Source organism: Euprymna scolopes, chromosome 2 (assembly GCF_053919585.1).
Source record: "Euprymna scolopes isolate OS-2025 chromosome 2, ASM5391958v1, whole genome shotgun sequence".
Classification (NCBI taxonomy): domain Eukaryota; kingdom Metazoa; phylum Mollusca; class Cephalopoda; order Sepiida; family Sepiolidae; genus Euprymna; species Euprymna scolopes.
In genome coordinates this window covers 104,249,569-104,275,710 of record NC_136483.1, presented here as the reverse complement: position 1 = coordinate 104,275,710, position 26,142 = coordinate 104,249,569, and the positions used below count along the sequence as shown (strand labels likewise).

The following is a 26,142-nucleotide window of genomic DNA, read 5'->3' as shown; positions in this document are numbered from 1 at the left end:
CTTAGCTTCTCAACTCAATGATAGACATTTTTTGCATCCTGGAACAAACATGACTTTTTACCGAACACGGGATGATGAATTTATTAATTTCTTTGAAGAATTGCCAGATGTGTGTGTGTGTGTGTGTGTGTGCGCGCGTGCGTGCGTGCGTGTGTGTGTGTGTGTGTGTGTGTGTGTGTGTGTGTGTGTGTGTGTGTGTGTGTGTGTGTGTGTGTGTGTGTAGATATTCCTGGACGTCTCCTAAAGTTAGGTATAAAAGAATTTAAACTAGATGAATGGAAATTGCTTGGCTCTAAAAGACGTTTGGAATGTGGGCTCTTACATAACTCCAATATGTATACATTACTTATCGGGCACTCAACAACACTAAAGGAAACATACGGTGCTATAAAATATAAAACTGTCTTAACACAGCAGAAATATGAAAATCATCAATGGGTTATTTGTGTTGATTTTAAAATGGTAGACTTTTTATTAGGAGAACCAAGTGGTTATATAAAGTTTCCTTCCTTTCTGTGCTATTGAGATAGCAGAGATAAAACAAATCATTGGAAAATAAAAAATAAAAATTGGCCTGTTCAAGACAAACTAAATGTTCGTGAAAGAAAACGTCATTCATGAGCAACTTGTTCCAAATTTAGGGATAAAACTAGAACTCATGAAACAGTTTGTCAAAGCTCTTGATAAAACCGGACAATGTTTTCGGTACATTTCATCAGAATTTCCAGGATTAAGCACTGAGTAACAAAAGACTGGTATTTTCGATGGTTCTCAAATAAGAAAATTGATAAAAGATCCAAACATTGCACATTCCATGAAAGAAAATTAATTGGCTGAAAATTACAAAGATATTGTCGAAAAGCTCTTAAATAACTTCTAGGTTCTTGAAATAAACATAAACATAAAAGTGCATTTTCTCCACAGGCATTTAGAAAGATTTCCTGACAATCTTGACAATTTCAGTGACGAGCAGGGAGAAAGATTTCACCAAAAGTAATGGAAAAGCGTTATCAAGGCCGATGGGACAGGATAATAGTGTCGGGCGACTGCTGGTGTTTTAAACAAGACAAGCCAGATATTTGCAACTCAAGAAAGTCTAAAAACAAAAATTATTACCCTAAAAATATATATATTATATCATATTGTTGTAAAAATTGCGCTTGTATTCATGAGGAAAAAGCAAAAAAAAAAACAAAAAAAAACAATGAATTTATATTAGTAAATCTGCCCATGAAACCTTTATGTTTTATTTTTTTGCCACTTTACAAAATTTTCTTTTAAATAGATAATTTTTATAATAAATGCAACATTTCATAGCTAAAAAACTAGAGCTAAACAGGCAAAATGAGTATGATTTTTTGGAATCAACACCTTTGAATCAGCCAATATTAGTTTCAAAATTTTTCGGAATCAACACCTTTGAATCAGCCAATATTAGTTTCAAAATTTTTTGGAATCAACACCTTTGAATCAGCCAATATTAGTTTGAAAATTTTTTGGAATCAACACCTTTGAATCAGCCAATATTAGTTTCAAAATTTTTTGGAATCAACACCTTTGAATCAGCCAATATTAGTTTCAAAATTTCAGACACCAAATTTTTTTTTTTTTTTGTAGAGCTGTGTTGTGATTTAAGTGGAGCGATAGTGCATATGGGAGGAAACCCTCTAAAAATCAGAAGAACTAATTATATCAGTAATAAATTTATCAATAAGAAATAATTTCTCAATTATTATTTTTTAATAGGATTTTCACAGTATAATAAAATCAGTACGGTGTTGTTTGGCCATTAAATTATTAATTGAACTGAAAGATATTTATAACAAGAATAAAAAAGCATTGGAAATGCAAAAGGATATCCCTATATAGAGAGTGCTACCGCCTCTCTGATATGATTGGATGCAAATGCCGAGTAAAATCGCTATTTTTTCCAGTGCGGCCGTATCCGAGATTGAACTCACTATACGAGTTTGTAGTGTAATTCAAATCTTGTTGGTAGCTGAATACTTGATGTTTCGCCAGGGCTATGAAGGGTATTGTTTTTTATCGTGACGCCATCACTAGATTGTGTGCCTACCACAGCTTAAGAGAATCCCATCTACCATGAAGAGAAGGATAGACCGCGCCAGTTTCTCAACCTGGTATTTTACCTCACGATACATACAGCACCTCGCCTTCCCAAATAGCCACCCATCTGGTATGAACCAGGTTCAACGTTGCTTAACTTCGGTGATCTGGCGAGAACCGATGCGTCAACGTGATTGTGCCATATAAGTGCCGAGTGAAAACACACTTGCTAATAAACGACTAATTGTCCTTCATAAGACGTACAGGGCTTAAAGCAAAAAGCTTGTCAGTCATTAAACCAACCTCGTAATACAGAAAGAACGTCTTTATTTAAAGAATACATCCATTTAATACGCCTCCCCTCCGTAATGCACGACTTATAAGATTACTGCGTTAATGTCATTTAGATTGTTGTTAGTGTCCCAGTACCCACGAGAACAGGTGTACAAATTTGTCGCGGCATCTATATCTTAAGATTGCCATCTTAACAGTGTGAAACGAAGGCGCTTAATACCTTTTCAAGAAGGAGAGTCTCTCGTAGGTGACTCGATACTAGATATCAGATTACCAGAATTACCAGGACGGGCATAAGAGTGCCTTACTATGCGTAGCATATTTACATGATGTTTGCTTGTTTCTTTTCCGGAGGAATAAAATTGAAAACTCAGACCTATACGAAGATCAAAACTTTTTATCGAATTTGTCCAATTCTTTTTTTTTTTAATAAGATTTTAATAGTTTTATTAAATAATAACGATGCCGTTTGGCCATTACATTATTTATTGCACCGAAAGATAATGTTTTGATCTCTATTTATAAAACGATGTTATGTAAATAACATTCTAAAGTTTTAACCTTTTAAGAGATGGCGATTTGGTTAGAATTTGTTGTCACACATTTATAACATAAGATACATTCCATGTTGAATAGTGATGTATCCTGAATTAAATGTATACGTACATACACACACACACACACACACACACACACACACACACACATACACACACACACACACACATATATATATATATATATATATATATATATATATATATATATATATATATATATATATATATAACAGTATAGTTACATTCCAAGATCCAAATAATTATTTTTCATGCAAAACAGCTCCTCCAGCATGTTAAAATTTCGGGAGATTGAATTTTTTAAAGATCCGTTTCGTTATGCAGAAGCAAACAATTATTATTATGTCATTATGTATTAGATGAACAAATATGGCTGCTGGAACAGACATACATCTATGAACTTTTTTTTTTCTTCTTGCAGCATTATATTGTCATGCAAGAATTTTTTTTAAGTATATGCACGAAAAGAAATGGTATAGACATTGCATAACGAAACGGATATGTAAAAAAAATACACCTAAGTTTTAGCTTGCTGTAGGAGCTGTTTTTCATGAAAAATTAATATTTTAATCTTGGAATGTAACTATACTGTTATTCTTTTGTGTATGTTTTGTTGTTGTATTTACCATACATTGAGTTTTTAAACAAAAAGGATTAGTGTACACAAAGAGTGAAATATAATTGAAAAAAAATCTTTTTTTACCAAGACAACATGTATGTGTGTGCTTTCGAAAGTTAGACGAGTTAATATATACAAGCGTTGCTATCTATGTCTTTAAAAAGTCAGCATATGTAAGGGGAGGAAACTCATGCATCTCTAATGGGAAAATCTTCAAGGTTCAAGGAAGCTAAAAATACCAGTTATATAGTTATTTAAAAAATAGTAATAATAAAATAACGACATAAATTAATATGCTATAAATTAGCAAGTAGTTTCACACAGGCCCTTCTACCGCGGTGGTTAATGCACTCAACTATAGTCCTGGTGGGCATATGTTCGAATCATGTTATATTTAGCCATGATGATGAGTCGTAGTGACGGAGAAACACGTGTCCGGGGATAACAATTTTATCTATAATAAACAACAAATATATACATATGCATATGTTTGTGTGCGTGTGTGTGTATATATATATATATATATGTATGTATATATATATATATATATATATGTATATATATATATATATATATATATATATATATATATATATATATATATATATATATATATATATATATATATATACTAGCAGTTCAGCACGGCTTTGTTCGGGCTGTATATACTGTTTATAATCTCTCTTTCTCTCTCTCTTTCTCTCTCTCTCTCTCTCTCTCTCTCTCTCTCTATATATATATATATATATATATATATATATATATATATATATATTAAAAGGTTTCACTCATGTCCAGGTAACTTACATCTTAAATTTCAAGTGTTTAGAACCAGAATTGGCGGAGGAGTTTGGTAGAGTCTGTAACGGTCAACTCTATCAACTTTGACTTCTAAGCAGTCCAAATTTCTGACAAAAACTAGTTAAAAAAACCTGCTGCATGTGTGAATACAATTTATGTAAAATTTCAAATGTTTAGACCAAAAATTGACTGAGAGTTCAAATTTTTTAAAACTTTGATCCCAATTTTGGCCCCTTGACATTTATTGTTTTGGGCTCACATCAAGTTAAAAAGTTTGATCCATGTCCAAATAACTTACATCTAAAATTTCAAGTGTTTAGACCCAAAATTGGCGGAGGGGTTTGGTAGAGTTTGCAAATCGTTGAACTTTGACTTCTTGACAGCCAAATTTCTGGTCGAAAACCGATTTAAAATTTTTTTTCCAAATCACAATACCCCTTACGTCATGTCTCGAGTCTCTAGACCGAAAATTAGCAGAGTTATTTGCTAGGGAAATCCACACAGACGGGGATACACTAACAGAAACAAGTTCATTTATATATATATATATATATATATATATATATATATATATATATATATATATATATATATATATATACTAGCATTTCATCTCGGCGTTGCCAGGGTGTTTGGAGGTGTATGTTGAGCCAAAAAGAAAAAAGCCGTAGTAAAAAGACAGGCTCAAACCCGTACCCCGAAGGGGGGAAAGAATGGCGAAAAAACGTGACGTCTTTGCTGTTACGACCACCGCCAAACCGGATGTGATGTAGGTTTCAATTAAGGCTAGACAATCGAAAGGAAAGGGTGACTTTAAAAAATATCGGCGAAAAAAAGCGACCCCCCCCCTGTAGAAAATGCCCAGTTATATTAAGATATTGATGTTTTTAGCTAATTTTTCGATATTTGTCGTATAAAAGGTCGGGTTTAAAAATAATACTGATTTTGTTAAAGTCTGTCGTTTCTGTCGAAAGTTTTAGGCACACATGCAAACATACATACATACATACATTTATACATTGGTAACTAAAAAATTTCGAACCAAACCGATTAAAAAGCTTGCCCTATCTCTGAATACCTTTTATGTAAAATTTCAAATGTTTAGACCAGAAAGTGTCTAAGTAATTTGGTAGAGACCGAAGAGGTAAATTTTTTCTTAAATTTGACCCCTATTATGACCCCTTAACATTTATTGTTTGGGGCTCAAATCAAGTTATTAAGTTAGATCCATGTCCAAGGAACATATATCTAAAATTTCAAGTGTTTAGACCCAAACTTGTTGGAGGAGTTTGGTAGAGTTCTCAAAGGTCAGATCGTTGAACTTTGATCCCTTAACAGCCAAATTTCTGGCCGAAAACCGATCACAAAGATTTTCCCAAATCTCAGTACCCTGTATATCAAATTTCAAGTCTGTAGACTGTAAATTAACAGAGTTATTGCGTAGGGAAATGTACACACACACACACATACACTGACACGTTCACTTTTATAGATATACTAGCATGGGTGCCCGTCGTTGCCCGCGTGTTTGGATGTGTATGTTGGGCAAAAAAAAAAAGTGGTAGTAGGAAGGCAGGCTCGAACCCGTACCGCAGAGGAGGAAAAGACGGGAGAAAAACCTGACATCTTTGCGCTTACAACCACCGCCAAACTTGAAGTGACTTGTGTTTAAATTAAGGCTACACAATAGAAAGGAGAGGGTGACTTTAAAAAAATATCGGCGAAAAAAGCGACCCCCCTGTAGAAAAGTGCCTAGAAGTGTGCGTTCTATCCCAACCATTATCAATGGACCAGAGGTCATCTCGTCAGCGTCAGACAAGGCCAAACTATTTGCAAAGAACTTTGCAGCTAATTCTACCCTATGCGACGAAGGCCATCAACTCCCCATATTTCCTCCTATAACACAGAACAAGCTAGGTAACATACAAATATCCGTGCATGAGGTCGCCAAGCTAATCAAACACCTAGATTCCAGTAAAGCAACTGGCCCTGACGGCATCCCAATTATAGTGTTAAAAAAGCTTCAACCAGAACTTGCTCCCATACTTACGAAACTGTTAAAGCGCTGCCTTAAGGAGAAGTGCTTTCCGACTCCCTGGAAGACCTCATCAGTTTGCCCTGTATTTAAGAATTCAGGTGATAAGTCATCTCCCTCTCAGTACAGACCAATAAGTCTCCTGTGTGTTATGAGTAAGTTGCTGGAATCCATATTAAATAGAGAAGTAGTCAACCACCTCAGTAGGAATAACCTTCTTAGTGACACACAATATGGTTTCCGCTCTTCAAGATCTACCACAGATGTGCTGACGATTATATCCCACAGGATTAGTGAATCTCTTGACAAAGGCTTCCTTTCTAGGGAAATTGCTCTTGACATATCAAAGGCCTTCGACAAGGTATAGCATAAGGGTCTACTTCACAAGATTTCAAGCTACGGTATAACTGGAAATGTTTTCTCAATCATTAAATCATTTCTCTCCGATAGGCTCATAAGAGTAGTGGTAGATGGACAAAAATCGGAGGCCTGCAATATAAATGCTGGAGTCCCTCATGGGTCAATCCTAGGCCCAACTCTCTTCCTGATCTACATCAATGACCTCCCTAAACACATACTTAAATCATTCGTTGACATCTATGCTGATGACACGACCATCTACGGCAACACATCAAAGGCTGTAAATGACAAAGTTCTCTCTGATTCTCTTTACTCTGATCTCGAGCGCGTGGTTCAGTGGGGGAAGATGTGGCTGGTTACCTTTAATGCATTCAAAACCAAACTTCTATCCTTACATCATCAACGCTCTGATCCCCATCTGGCATCAATTGTGATGGATGGCTCTCGTCTGGGTGAGGCCCCGTGTTTTGACAAGCTTCTGGGTTTGACCTTTACTCCTGATCTGAAATGGAACACGTACATCAAGTCTGTTGCCAAGGTCGCTGGAAAGATGGTGGGATCCTTCTACTGCTCCAGAAAATATCTCACTACTGATGCAATTCTCTATCTATATAAAAGCCAAGTACGTCCAAGGATGGAATACTGTTGCCATATCTGGGCAGGAGCTGCAAAAAACAGCCTATCCTGCCTTGACAGAGTACAAAATAGACTTCGTGGCTTAGTGGGGGATGCCCTTTTCTCTACCTTCTCTTTGTGTGTCTGTCTGTGTACAGGAATGCGCTTTTAAACGAAATTTCAAATATATATATATATATATATATATATATATATATATATATATATATATATATATATATATAAGTGAACGTGTCTGTGTTTCTATGTGTCTGTCTGTGTGTCTGTCTGTGTACAGGAATGCGCTTTTAAACGCAATTTCAGATTAAATATTTCTTTTAATCGTTTCTTTTTGTTTTTGTTTTTTTGTTGTTTTTGTTTTTTGCTCTTATTTCTGGCACATTCAAATTCCCCCGTAGTGCTCTTTAATTTCGCCAGTAATATTGTTTTTGTATGCTATCAATTTCTCCTGACGAGATGATAGCGGAAAGAGCTCTCGAGAAATTCCCGTATATTGTATCCAAACCCTTATATAAATTTTGTAGCTCCAAACATTTATTTAAATATTTACGGAAGAGGTACAGTCAATCTCAGATTGACAAGTTAAACGATATTATTCGGTTAATGAGCAAAATTAGATCTGCCAACCTTTCCGTAGTTCTTTTTTTTTTTTGCGTTCTTGTCTGAAACAAGATGTGGCCCCACTCTACATTAGTAAACGCATTGCTGCATCTAAGGTTAAACCCAGCTTATCTATGGAGCATGCATTTATATGAGATGATATTGATGAGATGACGGAGGAGCTGGAATTTTATATTAGTACCCGCCGTCATCTCTGGTCCGTAGTGAATGGTTTCTTGTCCTTTTTTGACTATTTTCGTTTTTGCAAGTATTTATCTATCGGTGATGAATATGCTAAGCAACATGCTCCCAGTGATAATAAATAAACAACTTGCTCTTCTGGTCTGAAGAAAATATGGCTGTGAGCCTAATAACGGAAGCAAACATATTTTTAATTTTTCGAAAACTGTTCTTACAGACATCGAAAATCGAGTTTTATCTAAGGGGTTAGATTTCTATATCTCCCCCCCCCCCATTGGTATAAATAAAGAGAGAACATTCTCTGCTTTTGAAGTTTTGTTTTTTCAACTTAAATATATAATACTCCCTATTCCGTGGAGGACATTTCTGGGATGAAATCAAGCCTTAGCTCACCGATATAGCAATGTATGTGTATGATTTCTCCTGACGACATGATAGCCGAAAGAGCTCTCGAGAAATTCCCGTATATTGTATTCAAATCCTTATATATATATATATATATATATATATATATATATATATATATATATATATATATATATATAGTCGTGCCATCTTGCACTGATGATTCCCGAAAAGATGAAGCATTAGTGTCAGTAGGTATTTAATAATTATTATAGTATATATATATATATATATATATATATATATATATATATATATATATATATATATATATATAAATGGGCGACTTTCTAAAACAAAAAACGGATCTCCGAGGCGGGGACGTTAGCCTTAATATCGTTTACAAAAATCAATAACAAACTCCGTAAACAGATAAGCGATAACAACTAAACAGTAAATTGTCTGTGGCGTCATAGCGTAATGGGCTAGGGCGCTGGACTGAAATATGTAAGGCCAGTGATTCGAATCCCAACAACAGTCAAGCTACGCTAAAGAGGAGTAGGACTCCGAAACAGTCGTGTCCGTAGATTACTGTTTTTAAGAATAATATATATATATATATATATATATATATATATATATATATATATATATATATATATATGTGTGTGTGTGTGTGTGTGTGTGTGTGTGTGTGTGTGTTAGTGTGGGGACGCTTAATCAGAATCGGAAAAACGGAACTTTTGAAAGTATAGGAACCAGTATCGGAATCGGAAAAAAAACTGAGCCAATTTTCCGATAGCAAAAACGATTCTTTTAAGTGTCTATTTTATTTTTCGCTTATATATATATATATATATATATATATATATATAGAGAGAGAGAGAGAGAGAGAGAGAGAGAGAGAGGGAGAGAGAGAGAGAGAGAGAAAGAGAGAGAGAGAAATAAAAATGAACAAACCGTATTATGTGTTCATCAACGTTTCGTCTTTATTTCTCTCGAAAAAAAGACGAAACATTGATGAACACATAATACGGTTTGTTCCTTTTTATTTCTCTATTTTGTCGGAATACTATTTCCATTATTTTCATCATATATATATACATATATATATATATATATATATATATATATGTTTTATTTTTGTGTATATATATCTATTTATATTTATATATATAATGTTTTTATCTTTATATTTTATATATATATATATATATATATGTATATATATATATATATATATATATATATAGAGAGAGAGAGAGAGAGAGAGAGAGAGAAAAAGAGAGAGAAAGAGAGATGGAATTTAGGGAAAAGAAAGAGGGTGATACACACATACACGGACAGAATGAGGAGGAGATTACATCCACTATTTGTGAAAAATTAATTGTCTCTAACGAAATCTGAAAAATTGCGCGTTTATTATTATTTTATTTTTATTTTTTAACAATAAATGAGTATTGGAGGTAGTTTGCTTACGGACAGTATTTGAAGAGTTCTCGTGAGAAAAATATCGATTTCGGACAATAAGGATTTATTGTGAAATAAATGCAATTATTCATTTATTTGTAACTTGGTACACGTGTGTGTGTGTGTGTGTGTGTGTGTGTGTGTGTGTGTGTGTGTGTGTGTGTGTGTGTGTTATTTCTATCTTTTTTTTTTCAAATTTTGCAGCAGATTATTATTGAATAGACATTAATCTACCAGATTATCAAAAAAAATGAAAAACGTCAATATTTAAATATTCGTAGGGGTGCTCAATCTCTCCTTCTTCTCTTCTTGGCCTTTTTATATTGTTTTCTTTTCTCCTCAAAGTCCATGGCACCTTTGCGTGCCAGGCTCCTCCATTTTGTCCGATCCCTGGCAGCCTGTTCCCACGAGGAAGGGTCGATGTTAGTCATTGCCAGGGTACCCTTTAATTGGTCTTTATAGCACCGTTTAGGTTCTCCTCGTGGTCGAGTCCCATTGGGGAGCTCGCCATAAAGTATTTTTCTCGGCAGGATCCATCCTACTGATGAGGCCTGCCCAACAGAGGCGATGGTGAATGATGGTTGCCTTAACGCTGGTCATTTTAGTCCTGTCCAGTACTTCCAAGTTAGTGGCGTAGCTCTCCCTGGTGACATGCAAAAATTGCCTCAGCTTCTGTTGCTGGAAGCGTTCCAGTTTTTTTTTTTTTTTTTTTTTTTTGTATCGCTTCTGTACAATGTCCATGCTTCACAAGCATAAAGAAGTGTGGAGAGTACTACTGCCTTGAAGACCAAGTGGCCAATTTCAGTTCGTGTTTGTTAAATTATATGTATTGTGCATTCTTTCAATGTGATCGTACCGTAGCAAAAGACGGCATATTTTTTCATCCAAAAAGATAAAGAAAATTAATATTATTAAAAGGAAGCCTGGTTAAGAACTACATGCCGTCTATATACAACTAAAAACACTGCAGACGTATATATGTTTAAAATTAGCAGCATGAATTCACTCTAAAGTCCAACCTTCTTCCTCCTAGTAGGGGCGGTGGTAATGTTCGCTGTGCAGTTTGAAAATCCGATTCTATATCAGGCAGGTTTGGCACCAAAGGTATTATGGCCGCAACCCGACTAACAGAGCTCTGGAGAAAATGCAGAAGGAGTTAACACCATGATCTCTCGTCCTCTGGTCTTCTCTCTCTCTCTCTCTCTCTCTCTCTTTCTCTTTCTCTCTCTCTCTCTCTCTCTCTCTCTCTCTCTGTATGTGACAAGCAAAACAAACAGGTCCTGGATATGACCTTAAATTATATACAGTGGTGAGGCTCCAGTTTGCGGGCTTTGAGAAATGTGGAGCCATCCTTTAATTGCCATTGCTCACAGGTTCACTCTGACCCGGAATGGTAGTACCTGTTAGGGTCTCAACTATGGGTTAAATAGAAACCGACTTGAAAACAGCAAATATATTCTATTAAAAAAATTTTCTTCAATCTTTGGATTCGGCATTAAATAACCTGAAAAGGGTTGATATGCCGTAAAACAAAAACAAACAACCAAAACAAACAAAAAATCAGCAGCAACATAACAGACATTCAGTAAGGAGTGTAAAAAAAGGAAGAAAAAGATTTTTTAAATGCGGTTTTGCCACCACCACCGAGAGAGTAGGCCAGTGAACATGAGAGCGTAACGTCACTTCCTGATCAACTTGTGGGTATAGAAAGTTTCCGGTATTCAACCACGTGGTCACGCTAACAGACATAAAAAATATGGCTGTGTTACCGTTTGTCCATGTATGTTCTAAAGAGAAAGAATAATTCTCCATTTGGATAATAATTATTATAATTGCATATTGGAAGAATTTTAATCTAACAAAATATAGTAAGTGAACTCATTTTTGAAATTTTTATTTCTATCGGAGAAAGTCGAATATTTTATTTTATTTATTTTTTACTGCAAAAAAGAAAAACACTTTTTATATAATATTTTTCAGTCCATTCATTTAATAATAAAACTTTTCACTGAATATTTCCAAATATTGTAAAGCTAGCATTTTTCACGGCAGTTTTTTTTTTTTCTTTTTTCTTTTACGATCGGTGAATTTTCAATATCTTAGCACCGGGCGTAATTTATTTCTGTGAAATATATTTTAAACTTCAAATTTTTGTTTTTTATAACATTTTAACTGTAAATAATTTACATGTCGAGTTCGTTTTACTATACACATAGATTCGAAAAAGTTATCCAAAGACAAATATATAACAAATAAATGTTATCAAAGGCAAGATAAGTTACTTTTCTACCTAACGATATTTTTTTAGTGTTTTATTTAATGTAAAGTGTTTCTCCGGCTCGAAAAACATATGATGGTTCCCGATGTATTTTAAAAATGCAAATGGCGGCATGCTTTCTGTTGCACACGGTAAGTTTGGGAAAACGAGTTTAAACAAAAAAATATACAAAATACTGTTAGAAACTCGCTCAATATATTTTACCATGACATAGGCGACATATATTCGGTAGGTTTCTACAGTATTTTGTATAATTGGTTTGCTTGAACTCATTTTCCCAAACTTACCGAGTTCAATAGCGAGCATGCCGACATTTTTCTTTTTAAAATATATCGATAAACATTGTATGATTTTCGAAGCGATTACACGTTTTAAAGAGAGCAAAACCACTAAAAACCTTTCCAGATAGGTAGAAAAGTAACTTATCTTGCCTTTGATAACATTTATTTGGTATATATTTGATTTTTGACAACTTTTTCGAATCTATGTGTATAGTAATACAAACTCAAAATTTAATTTAACTTGAAAATACTATTTAAAATTCACATGCGCACACTGCACAAGCACCCTTATTATTATCATAATAATAATAGTAATAATAATAATAAACTGGTGTAGATGACATCGACTGGCGCCACGCCAACTAGTTGTGAAGGGTCAGGGAGGGTGGAAAGACCCAGCTGGGAGAGTACTAACCAAATCTCCACTAGAAGTGTGCAGTTCAAATCTGGTACCTTGGGAAGGCATTCTGTCAACCAGACCCCAGGAAACACCAATGGCCGATGCCAACGAGAAATCAGTGACAACGGCTGTTGCGATAACATGCAATAATCTGCGTAAGTGGTCAAGAGGTGGGGAACACTGGAAATCTGGGGAACTTGTTGTCACTTGGTTTACAGGGAACACCACAGGTTACTGCCAGTGAACGATAACTGAGGGTGGCCTGTGAGACAACTAATATGCTACACATTTTGATGAAAAACATGGGGGAAAAATGGGCATAGAAGAACAGAAACCCAAAACTGTAAATATAATTTCTGTATTTAAAGTAAGAGTTATTTAAATATTTCAACATATAATCTTGTGGGGAAAATCCAGCTTCCCAATAAGGGGCACTCTGGATAGGAACAAAAATAATCTCAGTCATGAAAGATGTCTCCTCCACCGACCAAGGACAGAAAAGGTAAAATGTAGCATCAAAACAGATACTACACTGTGATCTTGTTCCGAAGGCCAAAAATATTTGTGTTTAATGTTTCTTTAATTGTTTGTTCCCTAAATTCATAATTCAGTTTTATCAGTATTTATATTGCTTTAAAATTACTTTTTACATAGATAATATTTATATTTTATATTGAATAAAGTTCAGTTTCAGTATTAATTGAACTGTGTTCCTTTTTATTTTTAAAAATGTTTTATTGCTCTTTTTCAAATGGCCCTCATATAGTACTGACAATCCGACAAATCTTACCTACATTGCCTGCAGACATTTTCAGTTAACAGGCCTTCTTCTTACTTTCGGTGGCTGTGGCTTTACGATGTATACGCGTTAGTCCGTCAGCTAAGGTTGCTGCTGAGTGGGGCGAGGTGATCTCGACCCAATTACTTACCATGGTCATCAAATGTTTATTTTAGCACACTCCAGAGAAACAAAAATTTGGGGTGTACTTATTTTTCTTAGTGGCATCATGCCACGAGAGAAGAAAAGGAGGAAAATAAAACTGTGTCTATCCTGACAAAGACGTGATGCGGTCGAAAGTTAGGTTTATGAACAAATAATTGTTTCTTTTTTTTTTTTCTACTCTGCGTTGAATCAGCTTACTACACTAATATTTGGAATTTATACTTAACACTTTTATCATGAAGAAAAAGAAAAAAACTTTCATATTATTTACAGGACTTTACAGAGAAGAGCGAGCTTCTTTTTGCTGGGATCAAAAGGGGCAAGCTCATTTATTATCCATCAGTGAGGAGACAAGTTAACAGACTTATCTTCACTCTTATATAAAAGTCACTTTGTATGTGTGTGTGTGTGTGTGTGTGTGTGTGTGTGTGTGTGTGTGTGTGTGTGTGTGTGTGTGTGTGTGTGAGAGAGAGAGAGAGAAAGTTCCTCATAGGTTCCGAAACAGCTGAACCTATCCTTTGCAAATTTCACATAAAGCAAATTAAAATGTCTAGCAGATGTTACATGATAAGGGCTGTCCCCTCCCTTTTCATGTAAGTATAAAAATAGAGAGATTTAGTTAAAATGAAAATGAAATAGAATAGACGAAATTCGAACCTCGTAAATTAGGTTTAGAAATAGATTACGAGAGAGAATTAGAAAATGGAATGTAAAACAAACCATTGTTTAGCTTAGAGATAACATAGTTTCAAGAAAAGAATGTGCGTTGTCAATTCTATTATGAAAAATTCAATTGAGGAATGCAACTATACAAGATAACTTAATAAACATGTTTTTAACATATTGGAAAAATAGGTTACTGGGAATATAGGTTAAAATTCCTTTTGTAAACAAAGGAAAAAGTTTTGGACACGCATATCCAGAACACATGAAAGAAGACACATGTTTTAACATGTGTATGACGTCATGGAAAATGGGAAGTTCTAGATATATCAGAGAGAGTCTGAGGACGACAGACGACAGTCCAGACATGGACATTCGAACGTCTAGAAGCGAGACGGTCACTTTTGAAACTTAATATGTGAAGCTTTGAATTCTTGATGATGAAAACCACGGCCGGTCGTGAGAAGAAATAAACCCATCATGTGTTTTTAGAAACGTCGTCTTTGTGTTGTAATTCTACCAAAAGGTAAAGTGAAAATTGTTATTATATGCCTTGTATATCATGTGGTTTAAAATGTCTTTACATACACAATATGAACACTAAGACTGTCTGAACAGTGAACACTATCTCCTCACTCTAAAGAGCTTCCATTACACTTCTAAGTAGAAACATTTTAATATATATAAATATGAATCTTCATAACACGAACACGGAACGCAACAATCTCTCCTACAATATCCCTTTCTCTAAGACAGCAACGACAAACTCTCACTAAGACTCTCTAAGACTCTCTAAGCATCACTTTTAATAAAACTTAACAACGAACAATAACAATAACAGTAACAACAAGAAATACGAACGAAACAACAATAATAATAATAATGAACTATATAACATAGTGTTCTTATGCTTGGTACAGAAATTCATCCGATAAGTATTGAAAATAAAAAAATCCGTGATTCTCTCTTATAGATAAAAAAGAATTTTTACAGGTGAATATTTTACGTTACACCGGCCAAGGGGGAAAAATAAAATCTCAGCAAATCATTTCTTCTTAAAAAACAGATTTTTTGTGTCATCTGGAGATATAGCTTAGTGGTAGAGCATTCAACTATAGATCGAACGATCCCCTGTTCAAGCCTGGGTGTATCTCAACATTTTATTTTAATTTTTTTCTTATTAATGAGTTCAGTTTACGATAAGAGAAAAGGTACAATTTAAAATCGACAAATCATTTCCTCATTTGCATATTTAAAAACTAAACATTAATCAGAAGTGATTTTTCCAGGGCGTTCATCGTCAAGCCTAAATATCTGACGTGATATTGTAAACAAACAGACAGAATTTGATGAACGACATTGTTATTATTTTTTCTTTTCGTTTATTTATTTTATTTATTTTTATTTTTTATTTATTTATTTATTTATTTTTGCGAATTAGTCCACCGGGCAAATGCATGAATTATAATATCATGTTTAAGTATATTGAGCGACCAGGCAATGCCGGGCGTCTATCTAGTTTTAAAATAATGTTGGAAATTTGTTGAATCTTTTAACAGGTTATTTTAAAGTGCAGGTGAAGCGAAGAAAGGAGCGCTTCATTTTGGGGAGGAAGCAAGAGCAGAAGCGGAAACCTCTCCCAAACAAGTGGAGCGGATAAGACCATGTTTATTAATTGTTGTTTCACAAATAAATCGGACGCATCTGAATTTTCACGTCCACCATTTCTTACCTCCTTTGCACAAAAACTAAATTAGCTAAATACAGTCCAAATTATTTTTTTTAATTAACGTGAACACTAGGATATTTCAATTAGAAGTCAAATATGAACAGGTAAAATTATAGAGGAATGAAAGGCGAATGAAATAAGGTATAGGTTGTTTAAACAGTTACATTAAATTCGGCTTAAATTTGCGAATTTGGAGAAAAAAATGACAAGTGTGGACTTTCTTTTTGGCGCGACTATATATATATATATATATATATATATATATATATATATATATATATATATATATATAGTCATCGACATACAGTTTTGTTTCGTTGTATCACAACTCATCAGTGCCGCTATATATATATATATATATATATATATATATATATATATATATATATATATATATTTAAATAAATGTTTAGAGGTACAGAATTTGTATATAGTTTTAGATAAAATACTAGGCGGAAGTTTCTCGAGAGCTCTTTCGGCTATCATCTCGTCAGGAGTAAATCGATAGCAATCTAAATAATATTGTAACGAAAATAAAGAGTTCTATTGGGGAACTTATTAAATGTGCCAACGTACGGGGACATTAATTAAATTTATTTACGTTTAAAAACGATTAAAAATATTGGCACAACGAGGGAGAAAAAAAAAAAGGCGAGAGAAAAAATTCAAAGTTCCTCAAAGAGAAACAATGCGTTTGATGTTTCTTTTTGCCGGCACAAAGAAGGTTGACGCACCGCGATAGAGACGGCCTCCAAAATCTTTAAATGGCTTTTGGAGTCCGCTCTATGTAGCACCTCGAACCAATCTATTTTATATCTATCGGCACAGCACGGGTTGTCAACCAAATGCTGGCCAATAGCAGAGTCCAAGGCTGCAGAAATAGGGAGACCACCAAACACCATCCTCCCTTGTCTGATCTTCGATGGAACATGCTGGTTTATACGAGTCAAAAGGTGCAAGGATGTTCGCCCAACATAACCAGCATCGCACTGGCATCTAAACTGATATACAATATTACTATTTTGGATGTAAGGCAAACTATCCTTACGGAAAGACGGAAAAGCAGGTCTCGTAGTATATACCAAACGCAAGGTCACCGAATTGAAGCATTCGTAAATACTTCTTCGAATCTGTTTGGAAATCTGATGGAAATTCTATTACTCCCCTCCCCAATCCACGGTAATTTCAAATAAACCGGGCATTTCAAGGGTCCAAACTTTTTAGGGGATTTAAAATCCGCAACCTTTTTGAAAATACAATCATCAATAAGGTCAACAGGATAACAATTATTGATGAATATTTCCCTGATCTTATCGAGTTAAACATCTAATCTGTTAGGCGAACAAATCATGAGGGCTCTATGTACCAAAGTATTAATTAAGCCGACCTTACGTGATTTAGGTACAAAAGACAACCAGTTCATATATAGGCCAGTAAATGTCGGCTTTTCTATAAATTTGGCGTTCGACAAGAACATCCAAGAAAGGAAGCGAATTGTCCTTCTCACTTTCCATAGTGAACTTAAGAGCCCCATGTAAAGAATTCAACCTATTAAAAAATATTGACGCTTCACTTTGCGAAGGAAAAATAGCAAAAGTGTCGTCAACATATCTGAAATATGCAGTGGGTTTAGTTGTAGAATTAAACATAACGGATTCATAGTACCCGACGAAAATGTCCGCTAAAGTTGGGGCCAACGGACTCCCCATTGAAACCCCGTCAACCTGACAGTACATAATATCACAAAAACTAAATTCCACGGATTTCGTACACATTAAAATGAGTTCAATAAGAATCTCTTTAGAAAACCGTGGAGCAGTCAGGCGACCATCATATAAAGCGTCGGCACATATGCGTATAGTCTCATCCAACGGTATGTTGGTGAAAAGACTAGAGACATCAAATGAGCACATGAAAGACGTCTCTGCATTAGAATCCAACCCACGTACACAATCAACGAACCGAAAAGAATCTGGGATACAATGCGTGGTGTATAACTCACGCACAGGTTGCAGAATTTCCACAAGCCACTGAGCCAAAGAATGTTGCGCTGAACCAACCATTGATAAAATGGGTCTCAGTGGAACACCTTGCTTGTGAATTTTGGGGAGACCATACATTCTGGGACGTTGTGACCCAAAGGGCCTAATCCTGTCATAGATATCCTTGCAAAAAAAATCGGTTTACTCCTGACGAGATGATAGCCGAAAGAGCTCCCGAGAAACTTCCGCCTAGTATTTTATTTAAAACTATATATATATATATATATATATATATATATATATATATATATATATATATATATATATATATATAAAGACAGACATTGTTGAACAGCACGGAGTGTTTTTCCTTTTTTGTAAGTTCTCCATTTTTCGTATGATCGTTCTAATATCTCAGTCGAATTTGTATAAGAAAGTTCCATAGTCGTTTTTGTTCATCTGTTTTTTTTTTTGTTTTTTGTTTTTTGCAAGTACTTTCGACTGATTTTTTTTTTTTTTCAGTCGTCTTCAGGCAGCTTTTGATTACTGTTTTGTTTAAAATCTGGATGCTTTTTTTATGCTTCAGTTCAAATTGCATCTAAATTACTTAAAATAGTGAAGCGTGTCAAAGTATTGTTTTTTATCGCGTTAAGAACGTGGCTAAAATTAATGTACAATGATTTAAAAGTGTGATTTACAAAATAGTATAGAAGTTACAATTTCATTTTTATTTAATTAATCTATAAATTTACATTACAACACACACACACACACACACATATATATATGTATATATATATATGTATATATATATATATGTATATATATATATATATATATATATATATATATATATATATATATATATATATATTGTATGGTTATGCAGCCAAACACTTTAAAATGTCATTGCTGTTTTCAAAATTTATTTTGTTAATTTTTAGTTGCTTCGCTCTTTTATGCAGTGCTTCCAGTATATTTAGTCTTTTATAGGATTAACTCTACACCTTTCAGATACAAGCTCGATTTTCCAACACCTAGAAACAACATGGCTTCCTACATTTCCGATTTAGAAAATTTCTAGCTGAAAACACGAAAATCATCCAAACGTAAAAAGAAAGAACGATTTTGACCAAAGTTAACACGCTTATACAGGTTAACATCACAAGTGCATTTGAGAAGTTTTATCACCGTACAAGCAGAAGGGTTCAGCGTATAAAATCAACAGTAAGATTTTTGATAAGACATGGATGCGTTTAAAATGAATGTTTCTGTTTAGAGAACAATGAAGCATGATACTTGATTTTTGCCTTTTAAGTTTTAATCCAAGCCATTTTATATTAAAAATAATTGGATAAAATCAACAGTAAGTTCTCTACAGTGCAGTGTAGACCACTGCGTATTGTGCACTAAGTCACTGCGGAGAAGCATGTGAAGTTTTTTCCTAGTGCAAAGCGGTAGGTCCCCGACTAGACCAAGCAATCAATCGATTTGATTGAAAAAATGGCAATAAAATTATTGGAAGTCTGGAACATTCCTTGATCGTCATTCAGTCCTGGGCAATGTTGAGTCCCCCTGCTAGTTTTTATATGACACTTAGAGATTTTGCTTCTTTTCATCATGATTCCAGTTTTAACGAGTAACCTCGATCCAATCACACATGCCGTCATCCAGAAAATTTACTAAAGAATCGTTTTTATTTTCTTCAGCTTTTATGTGTCATACTAAGTTGATTTTAATTCCAATACAAGTTCAGCATGTTATAATTTTTTTTTAAAGTATAATTTTCATGATTTATACACAATTCATGTTGAATCTTTAAAAAAAAATAATCGTGCCACTTAATATGCAAATTATTTCATGTAAATTCATAGCACTGGAAAAAAATAGCACCGGTAAAAATGGCACCGGAAAAAATGGCAAAAGTGAATAACTCGGTAAAACTGGTACTTTGATGATGGAAAATTCGGACCCAAGTGCAGGTTAAGCTTCCATTCCTCTAGTTTAAAATAGAACTAAGCCCTCTTTTCTTTCCCCAAAAATCAAATAAATATTTTTAATAGGCATTTACACTGGTAGAGGAGGAGGGTAAGCATTTTTTAACTAGGGGCTAATCACGATCAACATAAAAATAAAAATTCTTTTTACTAGTTTGAACGATTTTTTTAGTGAACCAGTGTGAAGTCTTTGTGGAGGTAGAGATAAGGAATTAAAACTTAATTCCTCGTATGTCTCCTCTCTTTCTTTCATTATAATTTATAATCCTAGCCAAGTCAAAAGTCACACTACAGAACAACTGAAAACAAAACTCATAACAAGTGAACTAGTCCAATACCACGCAATACTGATATTTATTATGTTTGTCCCTTTTTATGTTCTTTGTTTCTGGTCAGATAACTTTTAATTTTTACCAGTTGCTAAGAGGCTCCTCATCAATATTGAATCCAAAACTATATAGTACAATTTTGAAGGGATTTTTCTCAATAGACAATGATTTTCAAAATAATAATGTCATTATTTCAGTACATTCCGTACTATTCAGCATAAGTACCCAAGGCTCCAATAATAGCTAATTTTCTTTCACAGCAGAAAAGTTATAATTACGAATCGGGGGAAAACATAAACAAACAAAAAACAAAACAAAAGCACTGATAATTTCATAAATATTGGCAAACCAGAAGAGTATTCGATTCAAAGTTAACAGCAAACGGTGTTTGAACAGATTCTGTCCGTGATATTAAACTTCATCAGTAATATAACTTCCGGCGAGAGTTTCAATTTCCCAAGTTTGTTTATTTATTAAATAATTTGGCCAATATATACTAATATACGAGATCCATCGATCATGATAAACGGTGAGGAATTAAAGGTGGTAACAGACGTTAAGTACCTGGGAAGCACATTGACTTTCAACGGACGTGCAGACAAGGCGATACGACGCTGCTGCATCTAGACAGCGTGTGTTTCGTTCGGAAAACTAGAACAACAATCATTGTCAAGGAACGGCATGAGACTACAAATAAAATTCAAAGTTTATAAGCAGTGCCATTATCTGCTCTATTATATTCAGCAGGAACCTACACACTGTACAGGGACCACAATAAAAAAGGTTGGAAGAAATACAACAGCGTCACCTAAGAAAAATTACGTAAATTGAATAGAACGATCTTACACCAAATATTGAAGTACTCAACAGAGCCAACATCGACAGCATAGAAGTCGTACTCGCCACGACACAACTGCGATGGACTGGACATGTGGTCAGAATGGAAAACAATCGTATCCCAAAAGTTCGAGTGTATGGAGAATTGGAAAATGGGCACAAAAAAATTGGTGGACAGAAACTCCGCTACAAGGATGTGATAAAGCGCCACCTAAAGGCAATTAATATTAACACGATAAATTAGGAAGAGCCAGCAGCAGACCAAAGCTGCTGGGGCAGTAGCCTTCACAAAGGAAAGGCAGAAATAGAGGCAAGAATAAAAGCCAGATCGGAACAAAAACATTACGAAAGGCGCAACTTGTAGGGAAGCATTCCACACTGAACGTGAAATAAAGCACCGAGACCATGGTTAGTCATCTTCAATTATGAAGGATTACGTGATGCTGCTGATGCTGCTCCTGCTGATGATGATATAATATGGCTATATTATTCTACTACTTCTCCCTACTCGGTGTTGCACAGGAGTCTTCATTTTATTTTATTTTTAACTATGTCGTCTTTTGTTGCTTGATTTTATCAAATTATTAAATTTAAATAGAATTTTGAAAGTTAAATTTAATTATTACGGTATCATTTGGTCATTAGATTATTAATTAAACTAAATTGTTATAAAATTATGACTTATTTTACTAAGGAAATGTTACTTTGACATCTGCCTATTAAAAATGGATGTAAATAATAATATGAGCCCTATGAACAATACAGAAAAAAGTTTAAAAGGGAATGGGAGAGATTAGAATCAGAGGGATGGCTGAGAAGATAAAACGGATAGCAATAATGAAAACGGCTGAAATATTATAGAAAACCCCTTGAATGCGGAGATAAATGCACATGAGCTGCAGGCGTTATCTGGACATATAAAAACTGCCACCGAAGTAAAACACAAAGAAACACCACATAGGATCAAGAAAACTGAAACTATATAATTGTAAGTTACAGCCACCCAATCCCCCCAAAAATTGTCGGCATCGATTGGCACCACATCCAATAATCGATGAGGATCAAGGAGTATGGAAAGACCGAGGAGAAGAAGGCGCTTATCAGTCCACCACTGGATAAACGCGAAATAGACTGGAATCTTGAGGAGGCTTATTGCCATCCAAATTCCAGTGCAAACCAATGGTCGTTGCCAACGAGAAATCAATTGTAAGCGGTTGTTGCCATAACGCGAATTAACTTTCAAACTTTATCAAAAGAGGTGGAGAATACTGGAAATCTGGGGAGACTTGTTGTCACTCAGACTCCAGGGAACGCCACAAATTGTACTCAAAGAAAAATCTTTGATGATGATGATCTGTGTGAAAACTCTTGGTAAGTGAATAATAATAATAATAATAATAATAATAATAATAATAATAATAATAATAATGATGATAATAATAATAATAATAATAATAATAATAATAATAATAATAATAATAATAATAGCCTACCGCAAAATTGTTAGCGAAAAGTCGATAGCGTCACTGATGGGGAATTTGTGAAGAAAGCGGTCGTATCGTTGAGTGATGATGAGTCTTTTCATGTAGAAGAAGAAAAGCTTCCGTTTCGATCCGTTCGTCTCCCATGAAGTTAAAATGAAATTGTTGTAAATGTTTCTTCTTTATATGTGCGATGCACGCGCACGAGCGTATCTTGTGGGTTTACATTACGTCCGACGGTCAATTTCACTCGTTGACTTTTTTTTTTTTATGTATCAGTTTTTTTTCTTTCTTTCTTTCTTGAATTCATGTTTCTTGTTGTTGTTATTGTTGTTGTTTTTTTCTTTTTATAAGAAGAATGGTGGAGTTATAAATGATAAAGGCGGAGTTCTGACTGGTTTCCCGCCTTTCTTCTTTTTCTATTGTTGTTGTTTGTTGTTTTTTGTGGAACCAATCATCAACTGCAGGTATTTTGAGTGTGAAAATAAAAATCAGACGCCTCATGATAAAAATCCGACTCATAAGTTGTTTTGATTTTATCGATTATTCAATGATTCACACTTAAAATATTGATTGATGAAATTTTACAAGTCTATTTATCAATCAATTATTATATGGTCGGCTATGAGTAACCATATTTCCTTTTGTTTGTAACTTTGTTGAGATCTAAGTATTTCTTCTGTTTCATTTGTCACACGAAAACGGAAATCGTATATTTCTATTTGATTAAAATTTTGATATAATTTTACAGAATTTTTGGACGAGGATTTGCAACGTTACCCATCCGACCTAGACATCCGACGCACAATACGTTGTAGCAGAGTACGTTTCAAGGAACAGAAATCTTGTATGTTATTCTCACAACTTTTCGGCCGTTGTAATCTATGACCTTCTTCAGGTGCGTATTGCCGTGCGTAAGAGTCGAGGTTTTTATTACTTTTCCTAAGTAATAGAAACCTCGACTCTTGTGTTTTTGTAACAACGACATTTATTTTCGGGCACCTTCCCGAATAAAACGTGATCGTGCTCCTTCTCTGACCTCTGTCCTCTCGAACGTGCTCCTCTGTCTGTGCAAAGGTTCTTTTTTATAACCATTTTCTTTTTCCCTGCCGTAACGTCATTTCGCACACAGCTTGGTATTTGCATATAGCCGCCATACGCGCGTCCGTACTCTATTGCAGATCGATGATTTGTGTTACTTAGAATATTCGAGCTACTGTTCCCATCTTGGATACTAATATGATAGGCATCTAAATAATACTAGCGCTATATATAAACATTTGATAAAAGAACATAACTCTCCCCTCTCTAATCTTAGAAACAAAACTTAGAACAACATAAAAATTATACAATCTTCTCTCTCTCTATATATATATATATATAAATAAAATGAACTCATTTTTTCCCGTGGGATTTTGACCTTAATAGGATTAAAAATCAAGATATTTCATGCAAATACATTATGCACAAACGGCAGAACAATATCTGAGGTTTGTTATAGGCTTATTAGTTCTCAAATTCCTCGATAATCTTAGATTTCTATACTTTTTCTGCTGAGAAGTCACGGCCAAAATCGGTTAAGATCAATGGAAGTGGTAATATATTTTCTCTCTAAAAAATTCCTCCTCCCCCTGCCACCACTTAACACCGTTTGGAGATCATTCACAAGGAACAGTTGAGAAGAGAACACCGGTTTGGCTTCGTAGTTCTTTCATGTGAAGTTATTTAAAATTACTAAACTCAGCTGCAGTGCTCTGTGGCGTAGTGGTTAGCGTGCTGGACAATTCACATTATATTTTCACGTTCGCGCCGACCTACCGTAGTCGTTTTTTTTTTCCTAAACAACTGGAATGGACTTTTCTTGGTGGCCGAACTGTTAACGTTGCAGATGTTTTTTTTTTGTTTTGTTTTTTTTTTCACACTTTATTTTCCTACTTTTACTCATGACTCCGGGTTTGATCCTTCCTACTTACCTACCATAACATTTTTTGAAACTCCCCCCCGTCCCGGAAACAAACACTCGGGCAACGCCGGGTACCCCCGCTAGTATGAGAATAATATTAAAAAATTTTAAATTCTTGAAGCGTCATATATTAGAACCCTTCAATCCACTATAAATGATATTGCATTCAAGAAAAGTAATAACGTTCTAAAATGTCTTGTGTGGTTCGTATTGGACGGACTTTGTTAACGGCGTCCACGAACCTGCTGATTTTAATATTCGAATTTACTTATATTTACCTTATATTTTAGTTTTCACTTTTAATTCTCATTTTCGCTCCTTCGCACTTGTACTTCAACACCTGATGATGATTCGTGGACGAATCGAAAGCGCTCGTGACAGCAACAATTATGGAACGTTTATTAATATTTTTGATTTTGATACAAAAGGATTATACGGAAAATCGAAAAATTTAATAAAAAATGTATCATAAAGCAAAGTGTCTCCGTTGCATTTAATAATATTTGCTTGAATATATATATATATATATATATATATATATATATATATATATATATATTAAACTTGAGCCTAATTTCCAACTTCAAAAACAATTTTTTTAAAAAGTTAAATTCAATTTTTCATTTTGTCACTAATGATAAAATAATGAATATTTATTGCATTTCGGCCTTCACGCTTAAAACTATAATATAGAAAAACGCATTTTAGGTAAATGTATAGATAAAATAAAATGTAACACACACACACACACACACACACACACACACATATATATATATATATATATAGAGAGAGAGAGAGAGAGAGAGGGAGAGAGAGAGAGAGATAAAGAGAGAGAGAAAGAGAGCGTGAGTTGCTGATTATTTGTTTAGATTTTTAAAAGCATTTTAAAGGTAGTTCCACTGTAATGAAACCATGGTACATCTCTGAAATATACAGTATATATATATATATATATATAATGACCTTTCTGTCTGTGTGAGGAACGGTCTCTACTAAAATACTCTGTCAATTTGGGGTCTACAGAACTGAAACTTGTATACAAGGAATTTAAACTTGTGGAAAAAAACGACTTCGTTTTAGCCGGTAGAAATACCTGCTAAAGAGTCAACATAAGAAAAAATAATGGAACCTGACAGGCATAAGTCGACAAAACGTGTTATTTCTACGCATACGCAAATATACATTGATATTATAACAATGTTATTTCTTAATAATAAGTTTTTAAATGCTTATGGATTTAGATCAGACAC

At 34.3% G+C, this 26,142-nt stretch overlaps 1 protein-coding gene across 1 annotated transcript in view; it reads right to left on the bottom strand.

Annotated features, from left to right (window-relative positions):
• Positions 1-23,156, bottom strand: part of LOC145241554 (uncharacterized) — a 46,651-nt gene extending 23,495 nt beyond the window's left edge. The window contains exon 1 of the mRNA XM_080104623.1: positions 22,939-23,156. The gene's annotated coding sequence lies outside the window, so the exon portion shown is untranslated. The remainder of the gene's footprint in view (positions 1-22,938) is intronic.
• Between the last annotated feature and the right edge of the window lie 2,986 nt (positions 23,157-26,142).